The 22,636-nt window shown below is 37.0% G+C and overlaps 1 pseudogene; it reads right to left on the bottom strand.

Annotated features, from left to right (window-relative positions):
* Window positions 1-944: 944 nt before the first annotated feature.
* Window positions 945-22,636, bottom strand: part of LOC113264922 (suppressor of SWI4 1 homolog) — a 131,008-nt pseudogene continuing 109,316 nt past the window's right edge.

Raw genomic sequence — 22,636 nt, 5'->3', positions numbered from 1 at the left:
CTATTTCTGTTTCGATATTAAACGTAGTATAATTTATCTCCCTTAGGGAGAGCGAATATATTTTAAGACCTCTATACTACTACCACTCTCTTAAGAGAACAGGAATTTATCCCTACAAACAATTAATCATAGCTTACTGGAAATGCTTTACAGACCCAATCTTCCTACAGCTATTTATCTCCTTCCTTATAAATTACTTCATTATACAGTTTAATACTGTGCTACCTGAATCTTCTATTCTATTTCATATTTACTTTGTAACTACAGTAAAATCCTTCTATAGAACACTAAGCATGAACCTAAAACTCAATTTCATAAATCTCTATGGGAGCAAAAAACAAGCCCCTGGTTGGTAGAAATCCTAGTTTGGGCTACAGTATTTAAATCCTAAGATACAGCTGACTTTTGGAGCCATTTAGTGAGCTGATAACTTAAATACTCCTAATGATAATTCTAGGTCCCATGGTTAGACGCACCTGGAAAGTTACCTTTTTAATTGGTCCCATCCAGGAGAATTCACTGGGTGAACAGAGAGCCATTAGGACCCATGCCTGACCTCTGTGCTCCCCTAACTTTGCCTACATATCTGTCATTTCACCTTCCACTAGCAAGTGCACTGTCACCTAATGGAGATAGAAAGACACCCATTTAAGCAAAACAAAACAAAACAAAAAACTCATAAAAGTGTAAAAATGCTCTTACTAATGGTCTTTGGAGGCCTCCACTTTACCAGATGCTTCTAGCCTTGGGGCCCCACGGGCTCTCTCCTCTTGGCCATCTTTAGGACCAAGTTCTCATCAGGCTCCTCACCACCAACTGCCAGAAATATCCAGTTGCACACCCCACCCCTTCCTCCCACTTCCCCTCCTCCTCCTCCTGCTACTGCTAGACAGTCCCCTCTGCTTCCTGGGCAGGCCCCCAGGATCCTAGGCATCACTGTCCCGTCAGCCTCTACCCATGCCCTTCATGTCAACCAGGCTCTTCCTTCTGAGGGCCTCTCACCGTTCGTGCTTGCATTGGACATTCTGGGCCTGCTGGTCTTGCCTCTGGGCAAGAGGGTGGCCTGGTGCTCCTCCAACCTCTTGCGCAGAAACTGCCACCCTCCTGGATCTTGATGAGGCTCTCAGTGAGGCTCACTGTGCTCAGCCACTATGGCAACAGCCTGGGGCAGCTCAGTCAGGGGCTCACCTTCGCGCTCCGCCTCATTCTCTGAGAGTCCTGCACCCGTTGCCCGCAGATCACTGATTAGGTGGCTCGTATTGGAGAATTTCTCCGGGAGACCGTTCATCATCCCACGACTTGCACCCACAGGAACGACTTTGACGCTATGGTGGTGGTGACGACGCTCCAGGAGTGGAGTTGTAGCTGATGGAAGGCAATGCTGGATGGTGTTCTGGTTCCCCTTGTGCACGCTGATGGAGGGGAGCCGCGTCTGGCACATGGTGGCCAGGAGCTGCACGTGCACGCAGTGGGGGCCGAAGCTGTGGAGCACCAGGAGGGACGGTGGGCAGATAGCTGCTCACACACGTGGTGCCTCACACTGCAGCGAGGAGACATCACCAACCGGTGTGTGCTTGTTGATCTGGAGAGTCAAGGTGGGGCTTTCTGGAAGGCGCATGGGCTAAAACTAACATTGTTCCCTGTATTGCTCAAGATCAGTAAGTGTGTGACTCTGAGGGGCCCAACTATTGCCGCAGAATCCTTTGGAGAATTTTTCTTTTTAAGTCGAAGACTGTGGCAGTGAGCGCTCCGCGGCTTACCTCAAGTCCAGGCTGAGCCACCGCCGAACGCTGCGACGCGCGCAGCACCAAGGGTACAAGAACGACTGCGGCTGCGCGCCCCGGCTTCCAGGGGCGGAGTTGTGCCCGGGCGCACGCTTCTGGTGTGGACACGCCCACTCAGGGCGCGGGCTGCCTCTCCTCCGGGAGGGCGGCGGTGCCTCCACTCCCAGTGCTGGTCTGCACTCTTCTGGTGCCAGCAAAGAGTAAAAGGCAGCCCCCTGTTACATACACATATGACTTAAAAAATTGCAGGAAACAAATGTGTTTGTTTCCTGAGTGGGGTACACAGTGGGGGTATGTTGGGGAAGACAGGTAAAAGCAGAATAAAGTTCTTGTTAAACAAGACATTGCTTTTGCGATGCTTGATAATGCCTTCCCCTGGCAGGTGCTCAGAGCAGAATGCTTTCCTCCGCGATCACCTTCACATGTTACTCAGAATCAACACATCCCCACCTTGCCCCGAACAGCTGATGATACACCGCTGCATGCGAATGACGATTTTCTTTGGATTGCCATTTCTCCTTCAAACCCTGGCCTTTGGCAGCTTATCCACTCAGGATTTTTCTCTTCGGGTCCCATCATCCCTGCTTGTGTTCTGCTGGGTCAGTGTTTTAAATGAATTCAGACTGGCTCTTTCTCCACATCACACACATCTGACACTGGTACTTCCACCTCCTTGTCACTGGCCTCACTCATCACGCGAAGTATCTCTCCGTCTCTTTCTCCTGTCTCAAGCTGATTGCTACAGACTCTTGCCTTTATATTCCTCAATAAGAGTCCATTGTGTTACTCCCCTCCAATTATAGGAAACACATACCAAGCACTCCAAGGAGTCCCACAGAAGCCGGTTTCAGTAGAATTGAGGTTGGGGACAGGTACGCTCATACCTATGCTTTGGGGTGGCAGAGACTCACAGAACACAAGTAACTCTCTCCAAAGAAAGAGCCCTCATGTATCCTCTCTCTGTCCTCTCTCTCAACGTGTTTATGTCCTTGGGGACTTTCTAGAACCCTGAACTTGTCTGTAAATACTTCCCTTGAAAACTTCACACTGCTCTGGCTTATCACTTTAGAATTTTATGTTTGCTTTGATTTGGCTTTGGTTGAAATTGACCTGCTGTGACATTCACATCACTGAAAAGTGGTGGGTCTAGGATTTAAACCTAGGTCGATGTGACTCTAAAGGTCCTGCTCTATAAATGTCCCCAAACACAAGTACACTGTCTCACACCCCTTCCCATCATCATTTCCATCGTCTTGCCTCTGACCTTTTTAAATGCTCTGAGAACGTGGTGGTCTTGCCTCACTCTCTTGGAATGGTTTAGTTTGAACTCTGAAGAAGAATTTACTCCAGGTCTTACCCATTAACTTTAAAGAACCCACTAACCTTGTGTCTCTTCTCCTATTTTCTTTCATGATCTATCCAGTTAATTTCTTTATGGGAACATTTATGTGGCAACTTATCTTCCCATACCCCAACTTGGAAAATGACAACAGTTGTTTTCCCTCCCAGACAGACCTTGCATAATCCGAAACCAGGTTAATAATAAAAATGTTAACCTGGGGGCACCTGGGTGGCACAGCGGTTAAGCGTCTGCCTTCGGCTCAGGGCGTGATCCCGGCGTTATGGGATCGAGCCCCACATCAGGCTCCTCTGCCGTGAGCCTGCTTCTTCCTCTCCCACTCCCCCTGCTTGTGTTCCCCCTCTCGCTGGCTGTCTCTGTCTCTGTCAAATAAATAAATAAAATCTTTAAAAAAAATAAAAAAAAAATAAAAATAAAAATGTTAACCTGATCACTGTATGTATCATTTTTATGATAAATACATTTGGAAGCTAGGTAGCATATTTTTTCTGTTTTCCCTTTGAAGTATTTTTAATCACAAATTAGGGCCTATATTTACAGGCCATTTGATAATTCCAATGATTCTACCACAGTTGGTTATATTTTTCAGAAACAAAAGATTGGTAATCTAGTGAATGCAAGAAATTTTAACTGGGAGTCAAAGAACTAATAATACCTGCCCAGACACCCACATAAGATGGTTGATAAATGTATATAATAACATTTTGTAAAACATAAAGGGATTTTAATACCATTACCCACCCCCATTCCTGGCTTCATAATGCACAGAAAAGCAGTGGTTACATTCACCAAGAAAATGTACATAATCCAAAGCTATATAGTTGAAACAATACTTTATTATTAAGAGTTCTATAAGAGTTGAAATTTCCTTTTATGAAGTTAGTATCTTGGAGGAGAACATTGCTTTTATTCTGATTCATTACATCATTTGTAAACTACTGAATACTTAGAACAAATTCTTCAATACATTTGTAACATATCAGAAACACGATAGGTTCTGAGAAAGCAAAAGATGCAAACACCATCTTTGGATTTTAATTGTGTACGCAATTTTATTTCTTTTGCATTTTCCCAGATTTCATTCGATATATTCTATTCAAACAGTATACAATGAGATCAAGCCACAAGAATTCCAAATTCACAGTCTATAATTACCAGCTGGTGAATAGGTTGTCTTTCAACTTCATTTAAATAACAGATCCTGAATTACAGTACAATAAAAGGAGCCTGGAATATAAAGATTGCTGCCCTTTACATAAAACACTCATCCTTACACATTTCAGTAAAACCTGCATCTTTAAATCATTCCTTTGATAATTACTGAATAAAACACAAAAGAGAAATCACATAAGTGCAGGTTAAGTCAATAAGAGATTCAATTAAAAATGTGTACAGGTGGAAATAGCCTTTTTTGTGTGAGGAGAGGGAGGGGGCAGAGTAGTCATTTCTTGCAGTGAAGAAGTTAAATGGAAAAAGGAAAGGACATTAACTTAAAAAAAAAAAAAAAAGCTTAAGGAAGCTATAAGTAGATAAACATCTAACTTAAGACAATTTAAAAGCTAAATATTTTTCCTATAGACTCATTATATTATTCGAATTTTCCAAAGATTAATTCTGCATCCTCTGAATGCATGAATTCCATAGACTTTGTCAAAAGTTATATTGGTAAAATGATAGTTAGGGGACTTAACATCGGCCTAAAAATACACAATTTAAGTAGTTGCCATGAATTGTGTTAGCTCCATATTTATTTTGAATTCAAACATATCATGGCAGAACCATTAATTATATAATCTATATGCTTTTTTAGAATGTTGTTAAAACTGCCTTTTGGTTGTGACCCATATGATAAATATACATACATACAGATATTATTATTGGTTTGGTTTTCCCCCTATCTTCCCTATTGCACTATAAACTCTTTGAGGACGAAGACAGTGAGTTATCAATCCATGCATACCAAGTGATGTATAGTAAACACTGTGAACATTCTATACATGTAGAATATAAAATAGTTTAATTTAAAAAAATAGTTTAATAAACTATATTAATTTGAAAAACCTAATTGTGTAAATATTAGATGCATTTTGAGTTAATTTTTACATATGGTGTAAGGATTCAACTACCATCTTTTGTATATGGATATCCAATGTTCCCAGGACCATTTGTTAAAAACACCATCCTTTCCACATTGAATGGTCATGGCCTTATATATGATGGTTTATTTCTGGGCTTCCTCTTCTATTCCATTTATCTATATGGTTTTGGGCCAGTACCACAATGTTTTGATTATCATAGCTTTGTAGTAAATTTGAAATCATGAAGTGTGAGACTTCCAACTTTGTTCCTATTGTCAAGATTGTTTTGACTGTTCGGAATCCCTTGAGATGACATATGAATTTTAGGATAGATACAAAAATACATACATGCATACATACTCTTACAAAAATTGGTAAGTCAAAAAGTCAAATGTAGTCACTGTAGCACTCTGCAATGAAAAGGATTTGATGGCAACCTAAATGTCTATCATAAGGATATGGGTAAGTAAATTTTTTAGACATATGCTACAGAATACCTTACAGAAAGAAGTAATCAATTAGATAAACGGCAACATGAAGAGATTACAAAACGATATTTTTTTTGAGTTAGAAAGAGAGGTATCTTACTTAACTCAAACATTGTTTTAAGATCTATGTCACCAATTATCTAATTTGTTATTGGTTGTTTCTTGCTGCTGTAAGTTATTTCATAGTATGTCTAATATATGCATCTAATGCATATTTTCTATACATTATAGAGAGATGGGTGTGTGCGTGTATATTCATACAGAAAGAGATTCAGGAGGATGAAAAATATAGAAAAACTAACAAGAAATAATGTGAGGCTTAATAAGGTACTAATTTAAAAATGGAGGATTAGGGGCACCTGGGTGGCACAGCGGTTAAGTGTCTGCCTTCGGCTCAGGGCGTGATCCTGGCGTTATGGGATCGAGCCCCACATCAGGCTCCTCCGCTATGAGCCTGCTTCTTCCTCTCCCACTCCCCCTGCTTGTGTTCCCTCTCTCGCTGGCTGTCTCTATCTCTGTCAAATAAATAAATAAAATCTTTAAAAAAAATGGAGGATTAATTAAAATATTGTCTTCATCTTAGATAAATGGGTACTTAGGGTTTGGAATAAAATGTAAAAAGGTATCTAAAACAACTTCAAGGGTAGCATAATTACTGTGCACTGAACATTGTTGTTAGAACAGAAAGTGGTTCCTGTGTTGATAAAGACCTGATGAGGTGTAAGGACAGAGTTAGAATAAAATTGTTTCATGAATTCTAAGAATGGGAATTGCAGAGGTTCCCCTACATTTTTTTATTATCATATATTTGTAACTTTCACATTTAGTTCTTTAAATAAACTGAAGTCTATTTTTGTAAGTAGTATATAGATGGTAAGGCAATTTTTCTAACGTCACTTTAAAGGAGTCATTTTTATAACACCATATGAGTAACACATTTTATATGGATAATACGTTATACACCATATATGCTTATTTATATACTACATGTGTGTGTATATATAAAATTTAAAAAGGAAGCTCTAAAATTATATGCAATTATATAATATAATGTTTATCTGGCTAAATGAATTCAAGCTGAGATTCTTTCACTTAAATCTGAAACAGCCTTAAACAACAGAGATGTTATGAAATATTCCTGAGATGACACCATAATATAGGATTATCTGTCATTGTTTCACCAGGCTGATTTGAAAAAAGAAACTGGAAAAATAATTTAAAGCCTATAGCAATAGTCCTAGATTGAGATGAAATAAACCTTAGAGAAGAATTTGGCTGTTGGCATATCTATTTCACAGAGAAGAATACAGGCTCATGAGTACTAAGCAAATTTCTCTGAAATTCCACCTAACAAAGAGCATATCAAAGATTTCTATTTAGCTTCATTAGTCTACTCTTAAACTCAGGCTTCATCCACTAAATCAGGGGTCAGCAGCCTTTTTCTAGAAGGGGCCAAATATTAAATATTTTAAGCTTTGCAGCCCATGTTCTCTCTGACGCACTGCTCAACTCTGTCATTATAGGACACAAGGAACCATAAAAAAGTAAACAAACATGGCTGTATTCCAATAAAACACTACTTGTAGAAACAATTTTAATTTCATAAAAACTTCACATGTCATGATATATTATTCTCCCCTCAATTTTTTTTCAACTACTTGAAATATAACAAATATGGACTGTCATTTTTCCACCTTTGTACTACATGTGTGAAACTTAAACACTAAGAAAGGGATTGAAATTTGTATTTCAGTGGTGAAATGCCTCAGTGTGATCCTTTTACATTATGAGTGAACACTGAAGTTATCTGATGGCATCAAAAATAGATGCCTAGCAGACAGACAGAAATGCAACATCAGAGTTCAAGATTTAATCATGGTAAATATTTATTTGAGAGTCATTCCCATGAGGTTATAAGTCAAGGTGAGGTAGTAGTTGAAAATGTGAGTTTGGAAGTAGTCCAAACTATGCGGTGGAAGGGTAGAAAGGAGCAAGACAAAATGACATGTATGGGGAGAGCAGTGAAAAGGATAGAAACAAGATGAGCAAATGGATAGGAAATGGGGGAGATCGTTTCATGAAAGTGAAGGAGCAAGGCTAATAACAAATCTAAGAGCACAAGGAAAATCCATGTCCCCCTTTAGCAACTAAGTAGAGATCCACAGTGACTTTTGAAAAGAAGAGTCACCACAGAAAAGTTAGCGTGGGAACCAAGTTACTCTTGCTGCTTGTTACACCTGCTACACTTACAGGTGCTTCAGTCGGAGGTGGAATAGAAGATCCAACTTCCTTTAGAAATGAACTTTTTGAAAGGAGACCCCATCTTTAAGTTATGCAAAATCTAATGGTCAATAAATACTAAATTTAGTGAAACCTTTATATTTCATAGATAAGCATGGACAGCAGTAAGTAACTGGGAGACTGGTGTTTATGTTCAGAACTGCAATCTTTGCAAAGATTAAGAAACTACTAAGGTTCAGTTGTCATATTCTGGGGCTTCCATGAGCTTTTGCCTATTCACTAGAACTTTTCTCATGTAAATATGACTTTTATTTCAGTGTGTTTCAATATATGTGACATGTTGCTAATCTGGAGTTTGTGGTGAATCTACCAGCCTTCCAACTTCAAATGACCCACTGATTCAAATTCTAGCCCTAAGGTCTCTTTCCATAAGAGATGAAACTGGATGAAAAGTAGCTCCCATGATGATATTTTCAGGGGAAGAGAAGTTAGAATGAGAATATGGAATGTGGAAATATATCCCCTTCAGGGTGGAGAAAGCTTTCAATGGGGTATATAATCTATGAAGGTACAGTAAAATTGGTTTCTGATTTCGGGTCTCAGAAAGATACACAAGGCAAGTATTGAAAAGACATTAACAAAATAATTACAGAGGTGTAGGGAAGATTAAGAGGACACACAAGGCATAGTTAGCAAAAGCAAGAAGCTGTTTTTATGCTGATGAATGAAGGGGCAAGTGGATAAAATAGTTTCTACAATTCAGTGAGGTGAGACACAAGCACTGCTAGAGATTCAGCCTTCTAGAGAAAGTGTGGCAAATCTGGTAAGATTCAGCTGTTCTCTAGGCATTTAATGAAATGGCTATAGACAAGATCTTTGCCTGTAAAAAAAAAAAAAAAAAAAGCTGATGTGGCATTTTCAGATATCTGAAAATATTTTAACCTAATGGCTTACATCATTTGACTACAGTACATTTGAACATATTGTGATAAATACATGTTGTTTGCTATATTCTGCATTAAAATACATCCTGGATTTGTTATTTCATAAAATACTAATTTTTCTTTCTACAATCTTCCATCAGGACTCTCTAGCACCTCTATCACATATTTCTAACCAATTTTACTATTGTAAGAGGTTCAATTTAAAAATATCAACCCAACATTTTTTATATATTGTTTGGGGGAAGAAACTATACCCTGTGAAGCCAGTTTATATTTTTCTTCTTCTGTATTGTCTCCATTTAGCTCCTTTGGATAAGATTAATTCATTGACACACTGTAGTATTTTTCTTAGGCATCAGGGAAAATAATAATTAGAAAACAACATTGCTGGTATATGATGCCTACAACCAGTTTCTGGGGAATAAAGCAATTTGTCAACAAATATTTTGGAATTCACAAGACAGAAAGGCTGCCGGAAAAGAGATAAAGTGACAACTTCATGAAGGATGTAATATCTGAGTTCAGCATTTAAGAATGAGTGACAGGATATTTTCCAATTACAGGAGCAAAGAGAATGCCTCCCCTCCAATTGTGATAAGTGAAAATACACAGGCCCAGGGTACAACCAACACCACCACCACCGTAAATGGAAATAAATTGGCAATGATGCAGTCCTTGGGATAGATTGCTCTCTGAGGGAATACCATCCTATCTACCAGATTCTATAAAAATGGGCAAAGTGACAACATCAACTTTTACTAATGCTGAGTAAGCACTTTGCCCTAATATGCTGTGACCACAGAATTTATAGAAAAACATAAAACACACTATGTGATCATCTCCCTGGTAAATCCCTTCTAAACCATTTGAACTCAATACATTTTTATCCTATTTGGAAAAGCAATGGTATATTTTATTCTCCTGGAATCTTGATAAAGTGGAGTAAGAAAATTTATATTGAAAATGAAGATACAAATTCTTATAAACACCTGCAAACTTATGTGTCAGTAATCAGTTCTTAAATAGCTAAAAAGAGGTGTGATATCTAAAAAAAAGAAATAGAAGAAATAGAAGTTTGAAAAGGATATACATTGCAAAGCTGGTTAAATGATGGTTAGTCCTTAATAGTTAATTAACTTATTTTTTACCAATGCGGAAGTAAAGGTTTTTTAAAAAGAAATTGTAGTTACAAAGATCAACTCAGTATTTATTAGCTCTAATTCATATTATTTTACTTTGTATTTATTATTCTGACAACTTCCTCAATGTTTGTTTGGCAACAATGTGGACCTAGTATGATGTGGTACCTATCACAGGCAATTCTGAGTATCCGTTCCTGTTGCAAAGCTCCCCATGCAATTGACTGAGGCCTCTGCTGAATATGTGTCATGGGTGAATTTATTTCATTGTCCAGACCTGCTTCTCTATCCCTAAAGAATCGTTATTCTCAAGAGAACTCACCAATACCCACGTGGGTGCAAATATCAGTCAGAGCCCATATCACAGAGAATCCAACCTAAGACAGAGGTCCATTTTCTCCAAATTGATCTGTAAATGCAGTTTAATCTTAATAAAATCCAAACTGATATCTGGTGAAATTGACAAGTTGATTCTAAAAATTTGTGTGAAAATGCATAAGATCTGGAGTGGCCAATTTGTGGAAGAAAAAGATAAAGAACTTATACTATGTGACTTCAAGTTTTACTCCATAAGCCAGTAATCAAGATATTGTGGTATTGATATAAGGATTGGCACACAGATCATCAATTGAATGGATTCAAGAGACTAGAAAGGGTGGAGTGAACTGATTTTTGACCAAACTAGTTCAGAGGAAAGGAAAGTCCTTTCAAAAGGGACACCCTAGACTCATGAAAGCTAGATTTGTGGAAACGTGAAGTACAAATTCACCAAACACTGAGACTGATGAGAAATGGGGCTACTACCACTTGTATACTTTGATAACCAAACCCATGTTTTCTACTTATTTGGGAGATATCATATAAGGCCATTGAACTAAGGTGTACACTGCATCATGGCTGGATGGAGCACTATTCTTGTAGCATAAGATCTCAAAGTGGGAACCTCAGCTGTGCCTTCAAAAGACCATTCCATCCATCACTCTACCACTGTAGACCTATACTTCTGTGGAATATTGTAAGTGACAGACCAATGGCTCCCACAGTCATGTGGCCACTTCCTCACCATATTGGTTCTTAGGAAGGCCAACTTCCAAAAGCGTACATATTGATTTTTATTTCCACATACACATCCTTTTGTGTAGTCTTCTGTTACACCAAATGGGGCTAATTTCTATAAATAATAGGGCATTGGGGAAATGATAGTGTGTGACTTTCAGAGCTATTTCATATAACATTGTTCTCTACCTTGCTCCCTACTAGACCATTTGCTCCAGGGGAAACATTTGTCAAGTTCTTAAATAATCCAAGCACTCTGGATCCAGATGAAACATTAAATTGTCTTCCATAAATTAACTAATTAATTAAAATAAAATAAAATATAAAAAACTTTTTAAAATTAAAAAGCTCAAGCAGCCTTATACAGCCTCCAAGTGACAAAGAACTGGGATCCCCTACAAAGAACAAGCCCTTACTTGCCAGGTCTGAGTAAGATAAATTGGCAATGGATCTCCAAATACAATCAATCCTTCAGGTGACTGCAGCCCCAGCTGACATATTGAGTGCAACTGTAGATGGCATAACTATCCAACTAAGCCACTCCCGGACTCTTGACCCAAAGAAATTATGTAATAAGTGTGTTTTAAGCTTTTTTGTTTTTCTTGTAGTTCTTTTAGGTGTGAAGTTAAATTGAGATTTTTCTTGTTTGAGGTAAGCCTGTATTGCCATGAACTTTCCTCTTGGAATGACTTTTGTTGCACTCTATGGGTTTTAGTATGTTGGATCTCTGCTTTCATTTATCACTAGGTACTTAAATTGGGGGGCATTTTTATGCCGCAATTGATAACTAATGTAGCTATAAAGCAGGTCCATTAGTCTAACACAATTTTATGTGTAATCTCATATGTGAACCAAACATAAATCCTCAGAAAATGGTGCTAGGGAAAACTCCAGGAGAAGAAAAGAAAAACCCGATCCCAGAATATGTGCTGATTCTAATCAAGATGAATCACTGTCTTTTCCAAAGCAATCAAGTGACCATCCCTAACGGGAATGTACCGTACTGGGAACTAAGTGCAGGTCTCTGTTAATGGCAGTTAGATACTTAGCAGTGGCCATAGCTAACTCTGCCTTGAAGCCTATGCTACTGGTCTTTGTATAGCATCCATTCCTGCCATCATGACTGCTCCTTTCATGTACCCATTGTGGCAGCACTGAGGTGACCAATGAAAAAAATCGGCTCATGTCAGCTGGCTAACTTATTTTGCTTCCTTGTGACTTTAGCCCCTACTCTGTAAGCCAGTGAAAGGTGTCCTTTTACTCTGGAGGAGACACCCTGGCATGCCCCATAACACTGGGGCCCTAGAAAAATTGACTGATGTGGTAAGCTGTTGAATCTTCAGAGTTTCTTTTCTATCCTAAAGATTGTACGTTTCTTATCAAGACCTAGCACACTTGGCAAATTTTCCTCAGCCTGACTGACCTGATATATCTATATAGTGGCCTAATGTTACATTCACAGAACTATCCCAGGCAGACCAGATAACTTTGGACTGTATTTTGACGCATGTTATAGTCCAGTATATGGTCCATCCCGATGTTTTGCATGTCCACTTGAAAAGAACATGTGTTTTGAACTTGACTTTGTATAAATTTAATCAAGTTATGTGACTTCATGTTCAATTTGTCTGTCACTAAGTATCACTAAATCTTCTATTTCTATATATCACTATTGATATTTTTTATCTAAGTTCCCTATTCATTACTAATAAAAGAGTATTAAAATCTGCTTTGGTCTTATTATCCATCTAGTTCTGTCCAGATGTATCTTATAGTATATAATGTATCTTATAGTTCTGTTATTAGATTTATGGACATTTAGGCTCTACATATTTCTTTTCTTTTTAAGATCTTTATTTATTTGAGAGAGAGAGAGCATGAGCAGGGGGGAAAGGGAGAAGCAGGCTCCCCGCCAAGCAGGGAGCCTGACACTGGGCTCAATCCCAGGATCCTGGGATCATGATCTGAGCTAAAGGCAAATGCTTAATTGACTGAGCCACTAGGCATCCCTAAGCTCTACATATTTCTTGAATTAACTGTTTTGTGACTGATAGGTTCCTATTTACCTTTCATTACACTTTTTAAGTCAGCTTTGTCTGATATTAATACAACCATACCATGGTTCTTACATTTAGCGTTCACTTAGGATGTAGTTCCATCCTTTTACATTTAACCTAATTGTTTCTTTGTATATTAAGTATATATTAATTCTTGTGACCACAAGATAATTGGGTCTTGCTTTTTTTTTAATCTAGTCTGACCATCTCTGCCTTTTACTTAGAATGTTTAGTCTGTTTACATTTAATGTCACTATTTATATGGTTTGGTTTAATTTAACTACTTGCAATGGCTTCTGTAATGGTACTACCTGGTTTTGTTTTTCTCATTCTCCTTTCCTGACCTCTTTGGAGTTAGTAAGTTTTATCATTTAATCTTCTTTATAGACTTTTTAGCTGTATCTCTTTATACATTTTTAGTTGTTTTTCTAGAGATGATGATGTTTTCCTAGTATCGGTATTGTGCAATTTCAAATAAAATGATAGAACAATAGTGAAATCCCATTAACCTACTATTCTTGGTGCTATGGTTTTAATATATTTTACATCTGCTTATGAAATAAATCCTGCAATATAATTTAGATAACCAGTTTTCTTTATAAAAATTAAAAGAAAAAATGAATTTTATTTAAACCCACGTATTTACCATCTTGTGTTCTTTCTATCTGGAAGATCTAAATTTCCATTCGTTATTTTTCTTCAGTCTCAAAAACTTCCTTATTTCCTGAAAAGCAGGTGTGCTAGTGACAATTTTTCTCACCTGTCATTTACCTGAAACATCTTTTTCTATTCTTAAGGAGTATTTTATTGCTTGTAGAATTTTACTTGGCTGTGGTTTTATATTCAGCACTTTAAAGATGTTGGTCCATTGACTTCTACCTCCTTTGTTTCCAAAGGGAAGTCAGTAATCCTCCATAATATTGTTCTTTTCTGTATCTAATGTTTCTTTTTCTCTGTCTGCTTTTAAGATTTTCTATTTTCAGTTTTCAGCAGTCTAAGTATGATAAACTATGACATGATTTTCTTTGCATTTATCCTTCTTGGGATTAGAAATCAACAAGTCTTCATATATAACTTGATGTTTCTTATGAATTTAGGGAAATGTCATCAGTTAGATTTTCAAATACTTTCATTAATCATTTCCTTTCTCATCCCCTTCTGGGACTTAAATTACACTAGGTTACACTGTTCAAGATTAACTATAGGTCACTGAGTCAATGTTTGGTTGATTCACTTTTTTCCCAACATTTTCTGCGGTATTCTTCTGGTTGAATAACTTGTATTGAATCTGTCTCAAGTTTAATATCCCTTTCTTTTCCTGACTCTGGTTCTAATAATTTCATCATTTAACTTTTTTCAGGTACAGTTTTCGATTCTAGAATTTCTATTTAGTTCTTTATTATCTTCTATTATTATTCAGACTCTTGCCATCTGTTCACTCTTTGTGACCAATTACCTTTTATTTCAGGTCTTTAAATATATTAATAACTGCTTTAAAGTCTTTGTATGCTAATTCCATAATTCATGTTTATTACTTTTAAAATTGGCACTGAGTTACATTTTCCTGCTTCTTTGGTTATCCACTAATTTTTTTTAAATTTTATGCTTCACAACACATCATATATTGAAGGGAGCCTAACTTACACCACCTTTTAAAAAGTATTTTCACTCTTTGCACAGGTAGTTAAATTACTGACTGATCTTTTTGATCCTGCTGGTCTTGGTTATATTCTGTTAGCACAGACCTATTGCTATTTGGAACTTGGCCTTAGAGAATTTCCTTACTGTAGTAAGGGATCCTCACTACCAAGACCCTTTCTGTCCAAGGTGCTCAGTGAGGTCTTTCCATTCTGGTTGGGCAGCAACGCCAATGTCTTTCAGAGTGGTACAACCTCGAGTCCCAGCCCTGCAGGACCTTTAGTGTCATCAGTCATTTTTCAGTCTCATAGCCAGGGATATCTACTGGGCTGAGGCCAGACGGGAATCTTACCGTGTGCATGTATAGCCTAGCTCATGGCCAAGATCCATGATGAATGGCCTTAGAGACCTCTGAAGTACTTACTCTGTACAGCTCTTTTTCAATGTATGCCCTGCAAATTCCAGTTAATTTAAACAGTCCAGATTCTAATGTTTTATCCCCAGATTGGGAAAACAAGTTTTCTTAGCCTTTACCTCACTGTTCTGTAGGAGGAAAATGTTACTAGCTGATCCTTCACCTGAAGAAATCAACATATTCATCAAGGCTTAGTTTAAATGCTACAAAACTTCCTATCATCCCTGTTACTAAAGATCACCAACACCTACCCAGACTTTTTTTTTTTGTATAAATCTCAATAACCTTTAGTTAATAGCTGGCTTTGAGTGTAAGTGTGTTCTTGCTTAATATTCCTCATTTAAAGTAAGTTCCTCAAGGGCAGGTATGTTTATGATTGTGAAATGGAGGAAGCGTGGGATTCAGTTTTGGAAGCCCATGGGATTTAGTATTAGAAATAGCTCTATTATTTTCTAGTTACATATAGTTTACATATTTTCTAGTTACTTACAGGTTATGCATTTTTTTAGAAATTTATCTAACCTTCCATCAAATGTCAAATGTATAAAAGGTATCTAAGACCAGTATCAAGCTGCCAAGGAGATAAAGTAAGATAATATATATGAATGAAATTTTAATGAATAAAGGATCCATAAAAATATCAGTTAAAGTATTGTGGGTGGATCAACATCATCTTTGTAAAAATCATCCTAACGCCTCATAAGGTAACATTTTAAGTTTTTTTTAATGGTAATAAAATCTTTCTCCTTGGAATATTTATTTATTTATTTATTTATTTATTTATTTATTTATTTATTTTAAAGATTTTATTTATTTATTTGACAGAGATAGAGACAGCCAGCAAGAGAGGGAACACAAGCAGGGGGAGTGGGAGAGGAAGAAGCAGGCTCATAGCGGAGGAGCCTGATGTGGGGCTCGATCCTATAATGCCGGGATCACGCCCTGAGCCGAAGGCAGACGCTTAACTGCTGTGCCACCCAGGCGCCCCTCCTTGGAATATTTAAATGCACACAAAATTCATGACACTAAATAATAACAGTTACTACTAAAATAAATTCCACTTTGCTTTTTTTGTTTTAAAAAACCAAAACTTGAAGTAGAAAACCAAAATGTTGAGTAATTGGTTTTCCTTGAATGAATGAAGAATCAAAAATATCAACTGATAAAAAGCTATATTTCTATAACACTGCTCACATACAAGAACAATAAAGAGTAGTAAATATTTTTGGAACCTCTGTCATAAAACAGATTCTCCTGTTGGTGTTAATATAACCCCTTCCTACACAGCCTTCTATGTATAAATCTACCCTACAGTATCTCTGAAAATCTCTGGGGACTCACAGCAATATAATTCTGGTGAAAATGGCAAAACATGCACCAGCTAAGGTGAGGAAAAGAAATGAAACTTCGTGTCATCAGCAAATTTAATCATTTCTTAATGTAGTAGAGAAAAAGGGTACTTCTTCAATTCCTTAATGGAAGGAATTTTAGAAGATTTGCTTCACACAGTGAATAAAACACTCTAAAATTTCACATATTTTAGTTCCAATAGTAGCTCTTATAAGGCTGGCTATATTTATGTAATGAGTTTTTATCATAACAGCATGACAACAGAGCATAGCTCCACTGGAGAAGAAAACTGGATGCAATTGAATGCTATGTGGCTAAATAAAATATTTTATAAAAGTAAATAAGGATGACTAACAGATTTAGTAAATATACTGAACTTGGTAGGATAGAGTCAAAGAACAATTTCTTTTCTTCTTTTTTTTTTGTTTTTGTTTTTGTTTTTATAACTACCAGGGCCTCCAAATATGCTCTGAGATCTCTATTCCCACTCCTGAATATCTTTGACAGATAGACTGTTTTTCTGATAACTTCTGGGTGTCAGAAGAGTATTATTTTTCAGCATTTAAAAAGTATAGTATAATCTGAATCAAAACTAACCTCTCCCACAATTCAAACATTTTCCCCTATACCAGTTCAAGACTGACCAAATGTTTGGGAACCTGCAACAAGAAAGGATTTTGGCATGATATCTTTCTATTCAACAGACTTTGTGAGGTAAGGGAGAGGAGAGAAAGGGATGGGAAGCAAATTAACAAAGTCTTTCTATTTCATTAATACAGGCAGTAGTCCTTTGGTGATGGTAGAATCAGAGATCTCACTGGTTTTTCTATGAATGTGCATTAGAGGATCCTTGGAGACTTTTCACCGGAGCCTTCACTCTGCACCATTCTAACACTGGTGATGTACTATATGGCTGACCTCACTCAAACACCCCAGTCTCTTCCCCCATGTTACATTTACCTCAACACCCAGTGTCCTTTCAATATGATAATCCCATTCACTGAGCTTACATGAGAAATACACACGCATCCTCTATCTTACGAAAATCTTAAAGGGAAGACCATTTCCAGTACAACTTTCTCTTCTTCCCCTACCATCAGGAGATATGCCAGCTAGCTTTAATTCCTTTGGGCTTTCTCAGACAGGGACGAAGCATTCTTACTCTCAAGATTTTTCTTGCACTTAACTCTAGTAGAGGCAGTTTTCATAATTTTTTTCAATGTGGCCATGATGTTAGCTGCTAGTCTCCTCCACTGTAGATAACTTGATCTCTGAATGTTTTTCATTTGGCCCTAAATTGCTTGGCCTGAAACAAGAGAATACACAGTCCTTCACTAACAGGAATGAAAGGAAAGCACACAAAACCTGTCTCATGTATTCTCTTCAAGGAAATTTCTTTGGAATACTCCTTTATTTTGCTCATATGTAGAAGGTAGGTATTTTCTATATGGTAAATTCAGAGTCTGCTTCAATTAGCCCAACAGAGATGTTTATAGTTCCTCTTGTTAAAATGTAGAAACACTTTTAATTTATTCAACTTAGGGGGCAGAATCTAAACCTCAGGATAACAATAAAGGTCTCAACTCTTATTCCATTAAAGATGTATATGCAAATAACTATTTTTGCTTCTAGTTTGTTAGAATCAGGGACAGATTTATCATAAAGTTAATGATGCTTAAGATTCCGGTCTCTTTAGTTGCACAGGTCCCTTCCAATGTCCTATACCTACATGTGAATTTATAATTTTCTGTTCTTTTTAAAGATGGCCCCCAAGTTGTATAAGTTTGAGGGATATACTTGTAAAGTATTTAGAGCAAATGACTGACTCAAGGGTTGATACCAATCTCTGTCTCTATCTTACCAACTCTTCTCTCCAAATTCCTACCCCTTTGCACACATTTAACTTTTCCTAGGCTCTGGAACACGATATAATGTAATAATTGTGAAAGTTGATTTAAACACGTAATAATTTACTCTGGTACAAATTTAGATCTTGGGGACTTCAGAGGTTTTGGTATGGCATCCCAAGCAGGAAACTATTGCCATGAATAATTTAATACAGAAATAAACTTAACTTGGAAGTTTTGAAGGAGGTGTTGACATGGCAGGTGTTTGAATGACATATCTAATATGATAGCAACTCAATGAAGTTACAACTAAATTAGGTGATACATAGGAGAACCATTGGGAAATTATTCACAATGTGACAAAATGAAGAGAAATGGATAGAAGTTTGCTGGATTTTAAATGTCCATTTACTGTTTTGACCCTGAGGGAATTATGACTATGGGCCTGTTGCTGTCTGACCTTAGTCGGACTGGCAGGCTCCTGCATTCCTCCATATCCTCCAACTTCGTGGGTCAGTTACAGCAAAGTCTAACTTAGCCAGTAACATTTGATAGCGGCTGCCTGGGCACTGTGTTAAGATGGCATTTTTCTGTGGCAGCTACCTCTGGATTTCGTCTAAAAGCATGTGATGCTGCCAAAGGTACTGCAATGAAAAGTGATGATATTTATTCTATGTACCTACCATTCATGTATGAGAATAAGCAGATGCACTGCCTGGTAACTACCCTTATCATCATATGGTCCTACATCAATGTATCAAGACATACCCTACAGTCCGTATTGGCATTTTTATGAATACATTTTGTATAATAATCTGAAAGAAATACAAAATCCCTACATTTTGTGTATTCATTTTTAAACATGTGCAACACTCAGCAGCGCATCATAGCAAGCCATGATTGGAATGGAAATAACTGAATAGGGCTTTTTCTTTTCCCATTTCTAATTCCTCTGCCCCAGTGCATAAAATGTAATACCATGTATTACTTATCAACAGCAGTGCAGTCCTGCCATGCAAATGTCACTCAATTATATATATATATATATATATATATATATATATATATATATTGCTAGAATCAGAGACAGATTTATCATAAAGTTAATGATGCTTATATGCATATATATGGCTGTACATCAGAATGTTCTTATGTGGTTTGCTGTTATCCAACATTATGGAAATGTGAGTAACAAGAGTTAAGACAAAGAAGAAATCTTCAATCCAATGGTGAAAAAGAGAAGAAACTTTTCCCATAGCAAAACTGTTGAAAAGAGCCCAGGTGAGAAGAAAAGGCCTCTTTTAGCAGCCGTGCCAAAGCTGACAGTGACCGTGGCAATGCAAGTTGCCAGAAGGACATTACAGGCGAGTTCCGCAGACGCCCCCCGCCTCTCATTGTGACATCAGCCAGGAAGACCACCTGCATAGCAGCTTCATGATACCAAGTGAGGGACTTGGTATCATAAAATAGACTCCTGAGACCAGAGAGAGATTAGTGTTTTCCCTCTTTCAGTTAACAGCACTTTCTTTGACTTCATTTAATAAGTCAGTGTTTAAAGTGCTTGACAGGGATGGAAGAAACTAATGTATTTAAGACCAACTGTGTTTCAGGCACTGGGCTCGATACTTAATACATATTAATACATTTAACCATATATCTGAATACATTTAATTTTATCATATTAAAGTATAATTTAATGTATACATATTACTACATTTAATCATACCTGAATATATATAGCCATATTTTATAATAAACTACAGACCAGAAAATTGAGGTAATTTATCCCGAATTTGAACCTAGAACTATTTAGCTTCGATTTGTTTTTTCTACTACATTACTCTATCTCATGATGAAACCATTGTGTTCTCCCAATTATTTGTTATATTTTGTTTATCTCCCTGAATCTTCTCAACTATTTCCTTCCCACTCCCTCTTAGAAGGTGAGACCATTTTCTCACCATGTTTTGGAAACTCCACGTACTTATAAAAAATATAATTTGGCCATATTTCACTATTTGACATTCGATATTTTCCAAATATTCTTCTCTTGTTTCTTTTAAGCTAATTAGAAATAATGACATTTAGAGATTGATTGAGCTACCTGTGCATCTAAGGCTTCATTCTTTATGTTCTAGAAGAGCAACAGAGCATCAGGGTCATTCTTTGTATGTGTCTCAGGAGTACTAATCCTAGAAGTCCCACTTCTTGTAGAAGTTTAACATCAATAGCAGCTTTCTACTCAAAGATCTTCTTTCTCTACTTGTTGCTTTCCATTTCCAAGGGCTGACCTACACACAGTGTCTTAGCTGTGACCACAGTCTTAACCCTTCAAATCCTTCCCCTGTCTTCACTTCTTTACTCCTGCTCAGAATCACTATGTCACATAGAGCTAATCATACCTATAGGCTCCGGTATGGCAACAGATATAGATCTAATTCCATTTACAATAAACAATAATACATTGTTAAAACAATAAACAATTTTTTACAGCTTTACTGAGATACAATTCACATAGCATATAATTTGTGCATTTATTTTTTTCTTTTTCTTTTTTTTTTAATGTTTTTTTATTATATTATGTTAGTCACCATACAGTACATCCCCGGTTTCCATGTAAGGCTCGATGCTTCATTAGTTGCGTATAACACCTAGTGCACCATGCAACACGTGCCCTCCTCACTACCCATCACCAGTCCATCCCATTCCCCCACCCCCCTCCCCTCTGAAGCCCTCAGTTTGTTTCTCAGAGTTTAATAAAAATACCCTGATAATCTTTTGAGTACTTACTCTGTGCTAGTCATTATTTTAAGTGTCTTGCACGGATAGAAACAATCCTCAAAACAACACTAAAATATAAGTATTGAGATTACCTGGATTTCATGAAGCCAAGGTTATATAGCTTGCAAAGTTATCCATGCAAGGTTACATAGCTGGCTCAAGGTCTCATCTTCTAGTAAGTAGCGGGGCTAGGATTTGGAATCCAGTCATTCTGACCATAAGCCGCGTATGCTTAAACATTACATCTGATACCCAGCACTGTCTACCAACTACTTTATCTGACTCATCTAATAAACTATCATACTTCCTGTAAGTTAAGTACAACTATTGGCTTTATCTTTTGTATTATTCAGATAAAGAATCTGAGGCTCAGCGTTTATCTAAGACCACAGTTATTTATTAGAAGGAAGATTTAGACTAGGCTGTTTCACGTCTGATCATGCTAACACGCTAGCAGCATGTGCCATGTATTATATTTAAAGCTTTCTTCAGAGGATGAGCAATATGTTCTCATAGGAAAAATGTTCATAACTATTACACTGTGGTAAATATTTTGAATCAACCCACAATTCCAGAGTGCTAAATAGATTGTTTTAAAGACGGGTCTCCTAAACTCAAAACAACAAACAAAAAAAAAAAACAAAACAAAAACTAAATAGTACTTTGTAATTATCATTGGAAAAGAAAAAAAAAAGAAAAGAGCTTTTAAGTTGCCTAAGTATTGGGTTAAATCTTCAGGTATTCATATTCCTCACAGGAAAAAAAAGTAAAACAAAAACTTGGGTGGGAACAACATAGGACCAGGAAATTTGCATTCTAGGTCTCTAAATTGTCTTTATGTACTTGTTAAGTGGTTTTATTTAGACATTTTCTTGAATTAGAAACATATTATAAAATACTCTTTATTGTCTAATAAGATCCTTATTGTACCGTTTCTACATACATGAAGTTTGCCCACTCCTAGCTCCCCCAAATGACCTTGAATTATTTATTTTAGTGCATTATCATCTATGTGGTATAAGGATTTTTCCTGCATAGTAAGGTGGTGACAAAAATGGGATATGGTGTCACGGAGACTTATGTTTCTATCATTTACAGAAGTTTGGTTTTAAGCAAGTTACAGATTCCCAATCCCAATTGCCTCACCACTAAAATGCCCGTCATTCATGGCTATTTTAGGGTTAAATGAAGTGCTTAACAGGTATTAGTTTCCCGCTCTACTTCCTACGTCAGTATCTTAGTCAAGGTCATTCTGTGACAAAGTACAGAAACTCACTTCAAACTAGTTTAAGCATGAATTGAAAGTTATTGGAAAGACATTCTGCAAACTCAAACAATCCAAGTAAAAGACAATCAACCAGGTCTCAAGACAAGTGGGTAGAGCAAACAGCAAGCTATCAGGAACCTAAGCAGATATTTTTTAATTGCCTCTCTCTGATGCCAAATGGGTTCTCAACC

The sequence above is a fragment of the Ursus arctos genome, unplaced genomic scaffold (assembly GCF_023065955.2).
Source record: "Ursus arctos isolate Adak ecotype North America unplaced genomic scaffold, UrsArc2.0 scaffold_23, whole genome shotgun sequence".
Classification (NCBI taxonomy): domain Eukaryota; kingdom Metazoa; phylum Chordata; class Mammalia; order Carnivora; family Ursidae; genus Ursus; species Ursus arctos.
This window is presented reverse-complemented; position numbering and strand designations above follow the sequence as displayed.